Source organism: Zingiber officinale, chromosome 7B (genome assembly GCF_018446385.1).
Source record: "Zingiber officinale cultivar Zhangliang chromosome 7B, Zo_v1.1, whole genome shotgun sequence".
Classification (NCBI taxonomy): domain Eukaryota; kingdom Viridiplantae; phylum Streptophyta; class Magnoliopsida; order Zingiberales; family Zingiberaceae; genus Zingiber; species Zingiber officinale.
The window spans coordinates 55,755,467-55,774,433 of record NC_055999.1 but is presented as its reverse complement, the minus strand read 5'-3'; positions in this window follow the sequence as shown (position 1 = coordinate 55,774,433).

Sequence of the window (18,967 nt, the reverse complement as noted above, 5' to 3'; positions counted from 1 at the left end):
AAGATTCAGAAGACGAAGAGTACCTGGTGAACTTGGTAAGAAAGATGCTCACCAGGAGAAAGAAGAACTTCTGCAGAAGATCAACTCCACAACTGAACCAAGAAACTTGACCTGCTTCGGATGCAACAAGAAGGGCCACTGCAAGAATGAGTGCCCAAAATTGAAGAACGACAAGTCAAAGGCAACCAAGAAGAAGGCACTTAAAGAAACGTGGGACGATTCATCTTTATAAGAATCAAAATCTGAAGAGCAAAGACATCAAAGCCACCTCGCGCTGATGACCCGTGAATCAGAATCGAAGGATGAATCAGAAGACGGGTCCAAACCTGTATCGAGCCATGAGTCCGTACTCGTTTCTGAAGGTCTCGAAGAGGTATGCCTTAGTTTAAATAAAAAGTTTTTTAAAATTATTGCATGTTTAGATAGAAAGTTAATTGAAAATTAAAATAAAATGCTCCTTGTGGAGAACTAACACCTCAAGAAACAAATTACAAATTCTAAATCAAGTTTTAATACTTGAGGAGGAAAATTCAACACTAAAAACTGAAATCATAAAACTAAAAGGTGTTTTAGAAAAATTTACAGATAGATCCAAAAATTTGGACCTTATATTAAACAGTCAAAAGGTTGTTTACAATAAATCTGGACTTGGATACAATACAAATTCTAATAAATCATTTATATCTCTAATAACTCAAAACAAACCACAGATTAAAGCTTGGGTTCCGAAAGCGTGTCTAAATATGCAAGTAGGATTAAATCAATACTATGTACCTAAAAATAAAATATATTATGTGAAATCAATTAAACCAAAGAAAAAACCTAAATCAACTAAACTCAAACCAAACCATAGAAATAACTATAAAACCAACTTAAACCAAGATTATCATCAAGTTAATTACAATTATAAAAGTAATCGACATAAACCCAAAACTAAAATTTAACCTAGATCAATAATTCAGGGGGAGACTCCAAACTAGTTGACACCTCCAAAATTAACCTACTCGGAAGGATAATTAAGATTAGTTTAAAAAGGGACTCAGTTTAACTTGACCTATAGTACTGGTGAAGTTTTGGATGATAATAGGTTAGGGAAGCTCATTCTATGCATGTCTAAGAAGATATGACTTCGACCTGATGCATTTGGCTGAGTGGAACTAATTGAAGCTATCCCTTACGAATCCTAACTAGTTAGACCAAGATTTTGTACTAAGTTCAGTGGATAGACTATTTGAAAAGTCTTGAAGGCATGGTTACTCTAATGATGTCCAAGTGATTTACCATAGCCCATAAGTTCATCCAAAAAATGATTATTTGTTGAGCCCAAAGCTAAACTTGAATCTAACACAAAGTTAAACTAAACCCTGAAAATTGAACTTAACTTCATCTCACAAAAATTATAAATGGTATGCTTAGGAAGTTAGATAATAATCAACTCAATCAAGAGACAAAAATTTAGGACCATACCTAGTAATGATGTCATCATTCACTTCATCCTTAATTAGAGCTAAATGGTGTATCTCAACTTGAATTCTCTCAAAGCCCAATAATTTAAGATATTCACTAGAGTACACGGGGTGTAAATGAGTCAAGCCACTCATGAGTTATTCAAAGTTTGATTCGATAAAAGCTTATTTGAGCTCGTTCAATGAGGCTCGTTAAGATAAACAAACCAAGTTCAAGCTTCATAATATCCGACTCGTTAGCTCGTGAACATGTTCGTTAGTAACCTCATACAATTTAATTATGAAAAATATAGATAAATATATTAAATTTATTTATTAGAATAAAATTATAAATTTTAATAAGAATATTATAATTTTCTCTAAATATATAATTTAGTTTTTAATGAATATTTAAATTTATAATTTATATTTAATAAGCTCGTTTAGGCTTGATAAAAGCTTGAATAAGCTCATGAGCCATAAATATATTCGTTAAATAAAGCTTGAGCTTGGCTCGATTATAAATGAGTCAAACTCAAACATTCAAGAGTTCGACTTGGCTCGATTACACCCCTACAGAGGCTGCAAATTAAACATGATGGAGTCAAAAAAAGAGAACAATAAGTCACCCAACAAGTTAGCGATATGGATCATGCTCAACCCATTCTAGATATTAATGATGATCCATTATGCATCAATGGAGGCTTAATTACAAGGGCTAAGGCTAAAAAGATAAAGGAAGTACTTAATGTGATAATTGAATATGTGAAGGCCAAAGTTATCATTGAAGAAGGTTTGACCAAGAGCAAGTCATACAGCTTAGTCAACCTAATTCAAGCCTTAAACGAGCTTAATTAACACTTAAGTCTCATGTCTATGTAGTAAGGATATGTAGGCTCAATTTCTACCTTTATTTGGGTTGTAATGATGTCATAAGCTTAAAATGGCTTAGTAATCTACATAGGCCTTTACTAAATAGACTTCCTTTTGGCCTTTTAGGGGTTTTAGGTCACCCTATAGCTATAAATAAATGCATGATAGCCACATACGTTTATTTTAGCATATTCCAATCTAAAGCATGGTGAGACTCTTACTTGTTGGTTCTTCATTGAATTAAAACTTATCAAGACATCCCCTTGTGTAGTTCAAAGAGTTATCAACCTCCATCCCAAGGTTGTGGCATCTTCCATCTTTTATATCAAGGTTCTTGCTTTCCTAAGCATTAGGTCAAGGTTCTTTTCATTCATCTTATCATTTTAGACTTTTTTTCTTTCTTTCTTTCATTGTGGGTTCTTGAGATATCTTTCTCCTTGGGTTCACATCATTTAGTATCAAAGCCAAGTTTTTCTAAATCGATTTGGTTATTCTTTTTCTTTTAATACTTGAATCTTTATCTATTTTGTTCATCATTATCTACTTATTGTTATTATTTCAATCTTAGTAAGTTTTATTTATTTGTTTGCTATAAAAAAAAGGAATTTTTTTTTTATTATTTTCTGCAAAAAAAAAAAAGAGGAAAAGAAAAGGGAGGCCGAAATTTGGAAAAAGAAAAGAAGAAAAAAATGTAAAAAAAAGAAGTAAGAAAAAAGGTAGCTATAGAGAATTGTTATTTCTATACTTGCATCTTTTTACTACCCTTTAGCTTTTAATTTCACATTTCCATGAAAGTCTTGCCTAGATTTAATTCTAGCACTTGCCTAGATTAAGTTCTAGCAAATTTCCTTTCAGCACTTATTTCAAGTACTTTTCAATTCATCATTTTCATAAGTTTTGCTTAGATTAATTCTGCCACCTACCTAAATTAAGTTTTGGCAAATTTCTTTTTAGCTTTTATTTCAAATATCATTATCTTTCAATTCCACATTCTCATAAGTTTTACCTAGACTCAATTCTAGTAAATTTCCTTTTAGCACTTAATTTAAGTTTTTAATTCTGTAATTTACATTCTTCTATCAATTCCAATCTTTTATCCTAAGACCCTTGGGATTTTCAATTAGTTAATGAATGCTTATAGGAAATTGCTACAATTCTAAGTTCTTTAAAGAGCTAACATTAGTAAGTTGAGTGATTGAGTGACAATAGCTTGCATTAATGGAGACAAGTGGAGAGGAAGCAAGACTTAGAGAAACATTTGAACAATGTGCCTTGAGATAACACTAGGAACACATGGAATGTTGGAGCAATCCTAATGGTCCGTGCGACTATGTGTTTTGGTGTTTAGGCAAAGGGTTTAAGTTAGCTATACCCTCATTATTTGATATGTGTATGTGAGTGTGCTGGTTTATAGGATACACATATGACTCAGCTTGATGGCTTCAGGTCTGGTAAAGGATGGAGCATCTGAGGGACTATGGACAAGGTAGTAAGGACAAGGGCCGAGGGAAGCGATTTCGAGGGATACGCGAAGGATAGCATTGGGTATGAGCCGCGGGCTTGGATGCATCCAAGGGATGAGATCCAAAGGAAGTAGGCTTAAAGGTAAGAGTTCAAAGCTGTGAAGAAGAGTCAAGTGAGTTGTGAGGGTCTGAGTGCGAGAGTAATGTACTTGGGAAGGGAAACCCTAGGTTTAAGGTTGTGCCAGTCTACTGGTACTGGGACTAGTCGACTGGGGGTGAGAACAAAGAGGTTCTGTTCTTGAATGGCTAGGATCAGTCAACTGGTGTATGGACTAGTCGACTGTTAAAGAGCCATTGAAGAACCGTTGGCTAGGCACCAGTCGACTGGTGCAAGGACCAGTCAATTGGTAACGATAAAATAACAGGGTTGTTTCTTCCCAAGATCTATCAGATGGAGCTTGGGATGGCTGGCCATGTTGACGAAATTGGACTTGGTTTAAGTCTAATTAGAGTCTCCAAGCTCTCATTGTAATCTTGGTGTTCTTGATCGAGTTATGGCGAGGTTTCTCCACAGATAAGAAGGACTGCGCTAGCAGGAGTTTCCGAGGACTAATCCACCGATGGATAGAGATTGTCTACCTTACGGATAGCCATGGAGTAGGAGCCTTATCTCTGAACCACGTAAATCGGCGTGTAGTATTTTGCTTGTTCTTTCTTATTTCCTTTAGCCGTTAGCTTTCGTATTTGTATTTGGTATTAGATTTTCGCTGCGCAACTAACAAATATGTAGGAAGCGAATTATTGGAGGCAACGACTATTCAACCCCCCCCCCCCCTTCTAGTTGGCCACAAGATCCCAACAATTGGTATCAGAGTCGAGGTCGCGCTTTACCAGACTAACCGTCGAGAAGAGCAACTACAAGAAGATGGCCGACTTGATATCTGTTAGTGAGAGCCCTAGAGCCAATCATGTGATGATTGTTGTATGGACTTGATGTATTATATTTCTATATATATTTATAAAGGCATTTCTTTATGGTTATTATACTTACTTGTATTGGTGCCAAATAACTGAGCATAATAGCGTCCTTGAGTAGAAGGTTCTTATCTATATCAATCGATTGGTTGAATTGATACTGAGATGATATAGAGAACACTACTCCTTATCATTCCTAGTCAAGTATTAACATTCAGGGACAATGTTAATGTGATGAGACTAGCATGTAGGTCAACTCGATGACTTGATCTCACAAGTCATGGATATTAGATATCAAGTTGACACATGGGTATGCATTGGAAAATGTATACTGAATGACCCGCCATGAGAAAGTATCATAGATCGTTATATGAGTGTCATATACTTTCTCATGTGACTATTAGTATGACTATCAATCCTTGGACCTTAAGTCACCATGGTTCCCTACATAAGAAGTTGCATACTTTGGCTTCGTCAAACGTCACCCGTAAATGGGTGGACTATAAAGGCGACTACTGGGTATGTAACAAATTATGTGCAGGAATGTGAGTGATGTAGATGGGATCTATCCCTCCTATATAACGGGAGTGATATCATGATTCTTGATAGAGTGAGACCACTAAGTGCATGGTCATGCCCAAATAAGTCAATATGAGATATTGACTCATTTGATTAGAGTGAGTCTACTTGGAGTTCAAGACATAGATTGATTAGAGGATGACATAATCTATGCCTCAATTTATCAAACTAGATGTCAAGGATAGAAGGACATTGTCACATATTGTGAGAGTCACAATTAGTAGTCACAATGGTGATGTTAGATCTCAACATTCTTGTAACTTGGGTAGTAATGATGTGTTGCTAGATACCGCTTATTGCTTATGTTTCTAAATGGGTTTAGAAGTATTTCCAACGTTACAAGAACCTATAGGGTCACACACAAAGGGCAGTTAGATGGAGATTAGGTTCATATGATGGACCAAGAGGATTAGGTTCATGTGATGAACCAAATTGGATTAAGAGTAATCCAAATTAGAATAATTGAGTTGGACTCAATTTGATTTATGTGTTGAATGAGTCTAATTTAGACTATGATTCATTGAGTCAATTTAAACCAATGAATAGAGATTCATTAAATTAAATAGATTTGAATCAAAGGTTAGATTTGATCAATCATGGGAGATAAGAGGTCAAGTTTATCTTGACTTGAGAGGGAAGATGAAGGGTCAAGTTTGACTTGACCAAATGCCACTTCATTGTGACTTGGCATGGGCCGGCCAATGATGATGTTCCACATCATCAAGGCTACATCATTGTGTGCCACCTCATGAGGAAGACCAAGAGCCATGACTCTTGGTATTACATGGAGGTATAAAGCACCAATTAAGTGGCCGACCACATTAAGTGTGTGCTTTCAAGGCTTCTTCTTCCTCTCTTCTTCTTCTTCTCTCCCTCTCCTCCATTACTGAAACCTCTCAAGAGTGCTAGCACACTCTAAGTGGTTCTCTCCACCTTTTGTCTGTGTGGATACGTATAGAGGAGTGTACACTTGACACTCTACGAGATCCGGCAACCATTTGGACGAGCGGGATAAGAGAAGGGCATCGCTACAAGGGTAATACCTTTTTTCATATAGATCTAAGGTAGATCTAGTGTAGACAAACATGTACATGAATAATTTTATTTATCTTCGCACGGATCCGTGGCTAGTTTCGAGGTTTCTGCAACGTAAAAAGCGGTTTTTGCGGCTCGAAAGTCTAACAATATCACCTTTGAAGTTTGAAGGAGAAAGCTTATGGGACATCACTTATTAGATGATAAAGATGGAGGATGAGGAAATGTCATCCACAAGTGTGGATGAGGATACATTCTCAAGGGTTGAAGAAGAATCCAAGACAAGTAAAGAGGAAGTCTTGGGAGTCAACCTTGCTAGCACCTCTACCGAAGTCAAGTCAAAGGATCATATTGTGTGCTTAGGTTGCAATGAGAAGGGGCACTATAAAAGTAGGTATCCATTGGGTAAGAAGAAGGTAACTCCTAAACTCATTCAAGTTAATTAAAATACTAACGAGGGTTGTAGAAATGAAGAAACCCAAAAGAGGAGAATGTGCATCATATGCTTCATGTGTGGGGAGAAGGGTCACTACCACACCAAATGCCCAAGGAAGGGAGAGCTCAAGAAGTTCGAGTATTTAAAGAAATAGAACAAGAAGAGAAGTAAAAGTCAAAGGGGAACTTCAAGTGTAAGAGAGGTATATCCTAACTTGAAGGTTAATTCAAATTTAAACTCTTCCATGCATGCAAGAAATAATTTTCATTATTTACCCATGCAAAATTTTGGCTTTAGATATCATGATTGGAATAGGGTAAATGTAGATCATAACCCTGGAGACTCATTCATGATAACTCTAGAAATGGTAGACCTAAGGAAAACCTAGGTAAAAATTCCAAGAAGGGAAGACATATGCCTAGAAAAATGGGTAGGTCTAGGAATGTCCATGATGGACATGTTGACTCTAGGATTAGGAACCTAGAAAAATAAAATCAAGCTTTGAAGACAAAGCTTGAAAATTTAGAGAAATTCCTTAAGAGATTCAATGTTGGACTTAAGGAATTAGGTATGGTGTTGGGTAGCTAAAGACCCAACAATGATATATTGGGTTTGGGATACCGATCTAGTTCCTTTAAGGCTAAGGAGAAATCATATGCTAGGGTGGCAAATGAAAATGGCAAAGGAGGGTCATTCAAGGTCAAGGAAAAGAAAAATGCTAGGGTTTCATATAACTATGGCAAGGATAAAGTGTCTAAGGTCAAGAAGATAGGGAAATCTATAGGGGGATCGGTAGCCAGCTTGAAAGGGAGGTTGGATAGATGACACCCCCAAATGATCGCTTCTTCCTACACTTGTTAGCTTGTGCAGTGGAATACAAACAAAACAAACAAGCTAAAGACTAAAACTAAGAAAGGAAAGGCAAACTGCTAACACGTTCATTTAACGTGATTTGGAGATTAGGGCTCCTACTCCACGGCGTGTTCTTGAGGTGGACGATCCTGATCCATCGGTGGATTAGCCCCCGACAAACTCCAGCTATCTCAAGTCGCTCCATGTGGGTGGAGAAACCTCACCACAACACCAACTAAGACTCTTGAGACTAGTAGACTACTAATTAGGGTTTACCACCACTAATTTCGTCAACTATAACCAAGCTCCCAAGATTTGGTTATATAGGCCACGGGTTGGAAAACCCCACCTACCAGTCGACTGCTAAAACTAGCAGTTGACTGCCCTCTATGGAAATTTGACTGTTATATCCCAACGACTCGATACTAGTCGACTGCCAAAACTAGCAGTCGACTGCTCCACACAAACCGAGCGAACAGAAACATTCTGTTCACTGCCAGTCGACTGCACCAGTCGACTACATCAGTCGATGGCTGAAAATAGCAGTCGACTCTACAATAACTGCTACAGTAATTACTGTAGTAACTGCTACAGTAACACCCTAAACCTAGGATTTTACCCCTAGTACAATCTCTCAGCACTTGGACCCTCACCCTTAGACTCACTTGACGCTTCTTTGCAACTTTGACCTCTTGCCTTCAAGTACTTCCTTTGGCTCTCGTCCCTCGGATGCATACAAGCCCGCAGCTCGTCTCCAATGCATCCTTCGCGTATGTCTCGAAGTTGCTTCCCTCAGCCCTTATCCTTACTGCCTTGTCCACAGTCTCTCGGATGCTCCATCCTTCACCGGACCTGAAGCCATCAACCAGAGTCACATGTGTATCCTGCAAACCTGCACAACTTATATACACATATCAAATACAAGGGTGAACCTAACTTAAACCCTTTGCCCAAACACCAAAATACATGGTCGCACGGACCATTAGGATTGCTCCAACAATCTCCCCCTTTTTGATGTTTGACAATACATTTAAGTTAGGGAAAAAATAGCAAATAAACATGCTAAAAATAATGGACTTACGATGCCAATGCTACACACTTGGACTTACACCACCGAATGGACTTATGATGCCAAGCTACACACTTGGACTTACAACGCGGAATGAAAAACAATGCAACATACATTTGAACCTATGCCAAGGCTCTCCCTACACCTATGCTCCCCTTGAGCTAGAAATTTTCCCACAAAGATTTTTAAGAACCTATCTCAAGGCTCCCCCTACACCTCTCCAATGAGTTAGGAATTTCCAACAGGGATATTTAAGAACCTATCACAAGGCTCCCCCTACGCAAAGGCATTAAGGTTTTTCCAACTAAACCTTACTTCTCCCCCTTTGCCTAACATCCAAAAAACTTTTGAACAATATCCCAATTGTTGAAAACTTATCATCCAACTGACCCTAAACTCATGTATTTATCCCCCATGGATCTCATACATATATACGAGCTGACTCGGTCAAAATCCAGTGATGAAAACACTTTCAGACTGGTATTAGTCGACTACAAGAAGTACCAGTCAACTGCCCTGATCGAAATGAGCTTACAGAGACATTCTATGCTCAAAAACACTGTCACCATTCGACTACTAACTGTAGTAGTCGATTGGTACGCTATTTCTGAAAAAATCAACAATTTCTGATCGACTTAAGAAATGCACCAGAAATTCCACAGACCTCCAAAAAATCCCAAATTTTATGGAAAGGTCTATTTTATCAATGTCTTTGGGAAAAATATATATAAAAATATATTTATCACAAATCCCAAGATTGACACAAACCACAAAACTAGCTAAAAAGTTCAATTGAACCTTGACCTAAAGTCCTAGTTTTGGCTTCCTCTTAATGTATTTGCCCATACTAACCCACAATACATCCCTAGCATTGGTTTATATGGCATCTATACATCTAAAACCAATTATCATGCTATATGACCCCAATGTCATATTTCCAAGCATGAAACATAACCCAAGTGTGCCAATTCCCTAGGTTTGAGACTCAAGTGTTGGGTTCATCGGGCCACGAAAACCGCTTTTTCGCGTCGCGGAAACCCCGAGTCACCCAAACCCATGGATCTCGTGCAAAGATTCGTAAACAAAACTTTTTGAAAAACCTTTTTCCTTGTACGAGTTTGTAAAAGCTTTAGATCTACACTAAAGTTAAGATCATTACCCTTGTAGCGAAGCCCTTCGCGTTCCCGCTCGTCCAAGGTGCCGGATCTCTAGACCGTCAAGTGTACGGTCCTCTAGAAGTATCCACACGAACAATCCTTGATGGAGAAGACCAAACAAAGGTGTGCTAGCACCTGAGGAGAGGGAGAAGAGAGAGCTCTAGAGGAAGAAGATGACTTAATCACACTTGAATGAAAAATGAATTTTTCATTCCACACTCAAGTGGCCGGCCACATCTTGGAGGTGTAACTCCCCACATTAATTCCAATTAATGTGGAGACCATTAAGAGTTGTAACCCCCATGAGGTGGCACTCTAGGATGATGTGGATCAACACTATTGGTCCACATCTTGCCACCTCACTAAATGACATGGCAACAAGTGTAACCTCCTCATTTAATGTGGGCCGGCCACATTAAATGCTATGGAGGCTTGTAACCTCCATGAGGTGGCACACATTGATGATGTGGAGCAATCCTATTAGTCCACATCTTGCCAACTCACTAGTGATGTGGCAAAAAGTCAAGTCAAACATGACTTTTTCTCTTCCTTTCAAATAAAGTCAAACTTGATCAAATCTCTCTCATGGTTGATCTAATCCAACCATATGATTCAAGCCAACTTAATATAATGAATCTAATTCATTAAATTAAGTTGATTTAATGAGTCATAATCTAAATTAGACTCATTAAATACATGAATCAACTTGAGTCCAACTCAATTAGCCCAATTTGGATTACTCTTAATCCAATATGATTCATCAAATGAATCTAATCCTCTTGGTTCATCATATGAACCAAATATCCATCTAATTGTCCTTAGTGTGTGACCCTATAGGTTCTTGTAACGTTGGCAATGCCCTAAACCCATTTAGGAGCATAAGTAATGAGCGGTATCTAGCAACACATCATTACTACCCAAATTACAAGAATGTCGAGATCCGACATCACCTTGTGACTACCAATTGTGACTCCTTACAAAATATGTGACAATGTCCTTCTATCCTAGACATCTAGATTGATCAATGTGAGGCATAGACTGTGTTATCCTCTAATCAATCTAAATCTTGAACTCCAAGTAGACTCACTCGATCAAATGAGCTCAACATCTAATGTTGACTCATTTGGGCATGGCCATGCACTTAGTGGTCTCACTCTATCAAGAATAGCGATGTCGCTCCCGTCATATGGGAGGGATAGATCCCATCTACATCACTCACATCCCTCTGCATAATTCGTTACATACCCAGTAATCGCCTTTATAGTCCACCCAGTTACGGGTGACGTTTGAAGAAACAAAAGTACATAACTCCTTATGTAGGGATCCATGGTGACTTCAGGTCCAAGGACTAATAGTCATACTAATAGCCACATGAGAAAGTATATGACACTCATATAACGATCCATGATACTTTCTCATGGCGGGTCATTCAGTATACATTCTCCAATGTATACCCATGTGTCAGCTTGATATCTCTATATCCATGACTTGTGAGATCAAGTCATCGAACTGACCTACACGCTAGTCTTATTGCATTAACATTGTCCCGGAATGTTAATACTCGACTAGGAATGATTTAGAGTAGTGTTCCCTTATCATCTCACTATCGATTCAATTAATCGATTGATATAGGTATGAACCTTCTTCTCAAGGACGCTATTATACTTAGTCTATTTGACACTAATACAAATAAGTATAATAACCAAACAAATGCCTTTATTAATATACAAGAATATGATATACATGAGTCCATACAATCATCAAAAATGATTGGCTCTAGGGCTCTAACTAACAATCTCCCACTAGCACTAGTGCCAATCAGTATAGGCTCTAAGGCCTAAAGACCTAGTGTGACCATCATGCTTCCTCTGTGCCAAAGCCTTGGTCAAGGGATCTGCGATGTTAGCCTCTGTAGGTACTCTGCAAATCTTCACATCTCCTCTATCGATAATCTCTCGAATGAGATGGAAGCGCCGTAGTATGTGCTTGGTCCGCTGGTGTGAGCGAGGTTCCTTTGCCTGTGCTATAGCTCTATTGTTGTCACAATAGAGCTCAATGGGGTCAACAATGCTAGGAACCACCCCAAGTTCAGTGATGAACTTGCGGATCCAAACTGCCTCCTTTGCTGCCTCTGATGCAGCAATGTACTCGGCTTCTATTGTAGAATCAGCTACTGTATCCTACTTCAAACTCTTCCAGCTGACAACACCACCATTAATGCAAAATACGAACCCCGACTACGATCTATAGTCATCATGATCGGTCTGGAAGCTAGCATCACTGTAACCCTTTACAGCTAGCTCATCATCGCCTCCATATATCAAGAAATATTCTTTAGTCCTTCTTAAGTACTTAAGAATATTCTTGACCGCTATCCAGTGACTTTCACCTGGATCTGACTGGTATCTGCTCGTCATGCTCAAAGCATATGAGACATCAGGTCGAGTACATAGCATGACATACATGATCGATCCTATGGCTGAGGCATAAGGGATCTGATCCATGCGGTCTCTCTTCACTCTAGAAGAGGGACCTTGAGTCTTCGAAAGACTCACGCCATGTGACATCGGCAGAAATCCCTTGTCAATGTATGTACTCTGACTTAGGCCAAGCAATCTCTTAGATCTATTTCTATAGATCTGAATCCCTAGAATGCGGGATGCCTCACCTAAGTCCTTCATTGAGAAGCAACTCCCTAGCCAGGTCTTAACATACTGAAGCATAGGGATGTCCTTTCCAATGAGTAGTATGTCATCCACATACAATATGAGGAAGACAACTATATCCCCTACAACCTTCTTGTAGACACAAGGCTCATCTTCGTTTTTGATGAAACCAAACTGTTTGATTGCATCATCGAATCGAAGATTCCAGCTCCGAGAAGCTTTCTTTAGTCCATAAATGGACCTATGCAGCTTGCATACTCTGCTAGTATGTTGTGGATCTACAAAACCCTCAGGTTGTGTCATGTACACATCCTCGAGTAGGTTTCCATTCAGAAACGCGGTTTTGACATCCATCTGCCATATCTCATAGTCATGGTAGGCTGCAATAGCAAGCATGATCCGAATAGACTTAATCATCGCTACTGGAGAAAAGGTTTCATCATAGTCAATACCATGAATTTGCTTGAAACCTTTAGCTACCAAGCGACCCTTATAGATAAGTCCATCCATGTCAGTCTTTCTCTTAAAGACCCACTTACACCCAATGGATTTTACCCCTTCAGGTGGATCAACCAAAGTCCATACTTGGTTGGTGTACATGGAATCCATTTCGGATCTCATGGCTTCTAGCCATTTCTCGGAATCTAGTCTCATCACAGCTTCCTGATAGGTGGTAGGCTCATCCTCTATGAGCACAACGTCATCATGGTCAGACAAGAGAAATGAGTATCTCTCAGGCTGACGACGTACCCTATCAGACCTGCGAAGAGGTATGTCTACTTGAACTGGTTGTTGTTCCTCAACTCTTTGTGGAACAACATCATCCACAACACTTTGTGGTTCTAGTTCAACTTCCATCGAGGCATCAGTGCTATTGTTCGCATCTTGAACTTCTTCAAGATCGAACGCGCTCCCACTAGTCTTTCTAGAAACAAAGTCCCTTTCTAGAAAGACCCCAGTCTTTGCCATAACTACCTTGTGCTGACTGGGAAATAATATCCCTTAGTTTCCTTGGGATATCCGATGAAATAGCACTTGTCGGATTTGGGTCCTAATTTGTCTGAGACTTGACGTCGTACGTAAGCCTCACAACCCCAAATCCTCATGAAAGACACCTGGGCATCTCTCCCAGTCCATATCCTATATGGTGTCTTTATCACGGCCTTGGATGGAACTCGGTTGAGAATGAAAGCTGCCGTGTCTAGAGCATATCCCCATAGATATGTCGGAAGATCTGTGTGACTCATCATAGATCGTACCATATCTAATAGGGTACGATTCCTCCTTTCGGATACACCTTTCCACTATGGTGTTCCAGGAGGAGTGAGTTGGGATAGAATCCCACACTCAGCTAGTTAGTCACGAAACTCATGGCTAAGGTATTCTCCACCTCGATCAGATCGAAGTATCTTAATACTCTTGCCAAGCTGGTTCTGTACTTCATTCTTGAATTCTTTGAACTTTTCAAAGGATTCAGACTTATGTGTCATCAAGTAATCATAACCATATCTACTGAAGTCATCAGTAAATGTGATGAAGTATCTATAACCGCCTCTAGAAGCAACATTGAAAGGGCCACATACATCACTATGTATGAGTACTAACAAATCAGTTGCTCTCTCACTATGCCCACTAAAGGGGGTCTTGGTCATCTTTCCTCGTAGGCATGACTCGCATATCTCATATGATTCTAAATCAAATGAGTCCAGCAAACCATCCTTATGGAGCTGGGATAAGCGCTTGTCATTTATATGATCTAAGTGACAGTGCCAGAGGTATGTTTGGTTCATGTCATTTGACTTGAACCTCTTGGTACTAATGTTATAGATAGGGCTCTCAAGGTCTAGAATATAGAGTCCGTTTATTAGTGGTGCACTACAATAGAACATATCTTTCAAATAAACAGAACAACATTTGTCTTTTATTATAAAAGAGTATCCTTTCTTGTCTAAACAAGAAACTGAAACTATGTTCTTAGTAAGAGCAGGCACATAACAATAATCATCTAAATCTAGTACAAGCCCAGAGGGCAGAGATAGCTGATAAGTTCTTACAGCAACAGCAGCAACCCGTGCTCCATTGCCTACTTGTAGGTCCACCTCGCCCTTTGCCAATGCTCTGCTATTTCTCAGTGCCTGCACATCAGGACAAATGTGAGAAGCACATCCAGTATCTAATACCCATGATGTAGAAATAGATAGATTGACTTCTCTAACATATATACCTGAAGTGGAAGTCTGACTTCGCTTCTTCTTAAGATCCTCCAAGTATACCTTGCAGTTCATCTTCCAGTGCCCGGTCTGACCGCAGTGGAAGCAGGTAGCATCCTTGGCGACCCCTCCTTTAGGCTTCAGTGCCTTGCCTTTGCCCTTGGTTTGGGACTTTCCCTTACCTTTGGGCTTGCCCTTGCCCTTGTGGATCTCAGAATGAGCTTAACCTTCTTAAGGTTAATCTCAGCAGTTCGTAACATACTAAGTAGCTCGGGCGGTGGCTTGTCAATCTCGTTCATGTTATAGTTGAGAACGAATTGACTATAGCTATCCGGCAAGGCTGCAAGATCAAGTCATGGCCAGCTCTTGGCCAAGTGGGAACCCCTTGTAGGTTCTCTACGTATCCAATCATCTTGAGTACATAAGGACCTACAGGAGCCCTGTCTGACATCTTACACTGAACAATGCCCTTGAGATCTGAAATCTCTCATGCCTCGCTTGTCCCTGATATAGTTGGCGAAGATGCTCAACCATATCGAAGCTCCCATCAACTCATGTTGCTTCAAGCTCGAGTTCATGGTCACGAGAATTAGACAGGACACATCTAATCGTCGTCTTGATGCTTCTTATAAGCATCTTTGTCGGCTCGGGGCATTGGCGGGAGGAGCCTCGGAATGGGCTGCTCCAGAACGTATACCATTCTGGGTGAGAACTATTCTCAAGTTCTGTACCAGTCCAGGAAATTCGCTCATTGAGCTTGTCCTTCTCAAGGACAGATCGTAGGGAGAAGGAATTCGTGTTCGACGTCATGGTTATCTACAACAGAAAATTTGCAGAAATAAATATCATATTCTTTAAAAACATTTAATTAGGCCTTTAATTAAATGATGCTCCCACTGAATTCTATAATTCTTGTGGGACAAGATCCACATCATACTAACCCTTGAGTTAGCTTTGGTTAATACGCCCAGTATGACCGGTAGGTAACGATTACCAATTACATCTCTATGCAACTCTTGTTTATAAAATCAATATCCGCATTTATATTAAAACTCGAGTTAGCTTTGGCTAATACGCCCGAGAGTTAATATAGATGTGATTTTGACCTATCTTTTCCAACCGTTGGAATAATGCCTATAGTTGACTCGATCCAACTGAGTAACTAGGAATACTCAATCTAATTGAGTTTGTATTCACCCATGCGTTGATAGGCGGGACCAAGATTGTCCCTCCGTACCCTACCAAGATAATATGTATTACTCTGCTTTGGCAGATTCAACAATACATGTGATCGAGGTAGTGATAGGTATCACGGCACGGTTAGGCATTTAGAGTTGGTTCGATCGAGATCTAATCTAATCGAAAAAGGATGCATCTTGTGCACGACTTAGATCTAATCTAATCGCAAGGGTGCATCATGTGCACGACTTAGATCTAATCTAATCGTAAGACACTAATTAATTAACTACTTATTAAATATGCATCACATACACAAGCAATTAATTAATTTATTTGTGATTTAGTCATAGCCCTACTACGATCTTCTCAAGCCAATGAGAAGATCGATTGGTCAACCTAGGGTCAACAGCTTCTCCAAGCTCCTCCCTTTGACCACCTTGTGTTGCTCGTGCCCGCCTCGGAACTCCGTCTCGTGTGGACCCTCCACCGCTTCAATTTGTACATTACAATTTGAAACTCGAGTTACATTCGAGTCTAAATCTAATTTACAACCAGAATAAGAGAAAGACACGATGCGCAGGCCGTGGAAAAAAATAAAAATACAGCACACACAATCATATGACGGCACGTAGGCCGTATTATGAATTACAACACAAATCCAATCTTATTGGGTATTTTTGGGCCATGACTATCACAAATTAATATATAATTCAAAATTATATATTTTTCATAATTTTTCTGTAATTTTAAAAATAATTTTTTTACAATTTTTATAAGTAAAATTTCCCGGCGGTCCCGTTTAGCGGTTTCGGGCGGATCCCCTTGCGGGGCCCAGGGGCAGCGCCCCTACCCGCGATCTAACCATCGCGAGGGTTCCTTTGCGATCCAACAACGCCTAAACCCGCTGTCCCAAAACGATTTGGGTCGAGACATTGCCGTTTCAGAAAAATCTTCCCGACGGGTTCATTTTTAGCGATTTCGGGTGCAATCGCGGAGCAAATTCCCTTGCGGGGTTAGGGGCAATGCCCCTATCCACGATCTAACCATCATGAGTTGCTCCTTTGCGATCTAATGGCACCCGACCCCGCTGTCCCAAACGGATTTGGGGCAAAACGAAGCCGTTTAAAAGAAAACTTTCCGGTAGCCGAAGCCTACAAGTGCCGAGACACTTGTGCTTCGCTTCTACGGAAAAATTATTCATAAAAACTCTAAAAACTCAATTTTTACAGAAAATCACAGAAGGTATATTTTTTTTTTCAAAAAAATACAAACGAACTCCTACAAGTCTTTGCACGCGGCTCTGATACCACTGTTGGGTTCGTCGGGCCACGAAAACCGCTTTTTCGCGTCGCGGAAACCCCGAGTCACCCAAAGCCATGGATCTCGTGCAAAGATTAGTAAACAAAACTTTTCGAAAAACCTTTTTCCTTGTACGAGTTTGTAAAAACTTTAGATCTACACTACCCTTGTAGCGAAGCCCTTCGCGTTCCCGCTCGTCCAAGGTGCCAGATCTCTAGACCGTCAAGTGTACGGTCCTCTAGAAGTATCCACACGAACAATCCTTGATGGAGAAGACCAAACAAAGGTGTGCTAGCACCTTGTCTTGTTCAGCCAAGAGATGAGGAGAGGGAGAAGAGAGAGCTCTAGAGGAAGAAGATGACTTAATCACACTTGAATGAAAAATGAATTTTTCATTCCACACTCAAGTGGCCGGCCACATCTTGGAGGTGTAACTCCCCACATTAATTCCAATTAATGTGGAGACCATTAAGAGTTGTAACCCCCATGAGGTGGCACTCTAGGATGATGTGGATCAATACTATTGGTCCACATCTTGCCACCTTACTAAATGACATGGCAACAAGTGTATCCTCCTCATTTAATGTGGGTCGGCCACATTAAATGCTATGGAGGCTTGTAACCTCCATGAGGTGGCACACATTGATGATGTGGAGCAATCCTATTAGTCCACATCTTGCCAACTCACTAGTGATGTGGCAAAAAGTCAAGTCAAACATGACTTTTTCTCTTCCTCTCAAATCAAGTCAAACTTGATCAAATCTCTCTCATGGTTGATCTAATCCAACCATATGATTCAAGCCAACTTAATATAATGAATCTAATTCATTAAATTAAGTTGATTTAATGAGTCATAATCTAAATTAGACTCATTAAATACATGAATCAACTTGAGTCCAACTCAATTAGCCCAATTTGGATTACTCTTAATCCAATATGATTCATCAAATGAACCTAATCATTTAGGTTCATCAAATGAACCTAATCTCCATCTAATTGCCCTTTGTGTGTGACCCTATAGGTTCTTGTAACGTTGGCAATGCTCCTAAACCCATTTAGAAGCATAAGTAATGAGCGGTATCTAGCAACACATCATTACTACCCAAATTACAAGAATGTCGAGATCCGACATCACCTTGTGACTACCAATTGTGACTCCTTACAAAATATGTGACAATGTCCTTCTATCCTAGACATCTAGATTGATCAATGTGAGGCATAGACCATGTCATCCTCTAATCAATCTAAATCTTGAACTCCAAGTAGACTCACTCTATCAAATGAGCTCAACATCTAATGTTGACTCATTTTGGCATGGCCATGCACTTAGTGGTCTCACTCTATCAAGAATAGCGATGTCGCTCCCGTCATATGGGAGGGATAGATCCCATCTACATCACTCACATCCCTCTGCATAATTCGTTACATACCCAGTAATCCACCAGTTTGACGAAACCAAAGTACATAACTCCTTATGTAGGGATCCATGGTGACTTCAGGTCCAAGGACTAATAGTCATACTAATAGCCACATGAGAAAGTATATAACACTCATATAACGATCCATGATACTTTCTCATGGCGGGTCATTCAGTATACATTCTCCAATGTATACCCATGTGTCAGCTTGATATCTCTATATCCATGACTTGTGAGATCAAGTCATCGAACTGACCTACATGCTAGTCTTATTGCATTAACATTGTCCCTGAATGTTAATACTCGACTAG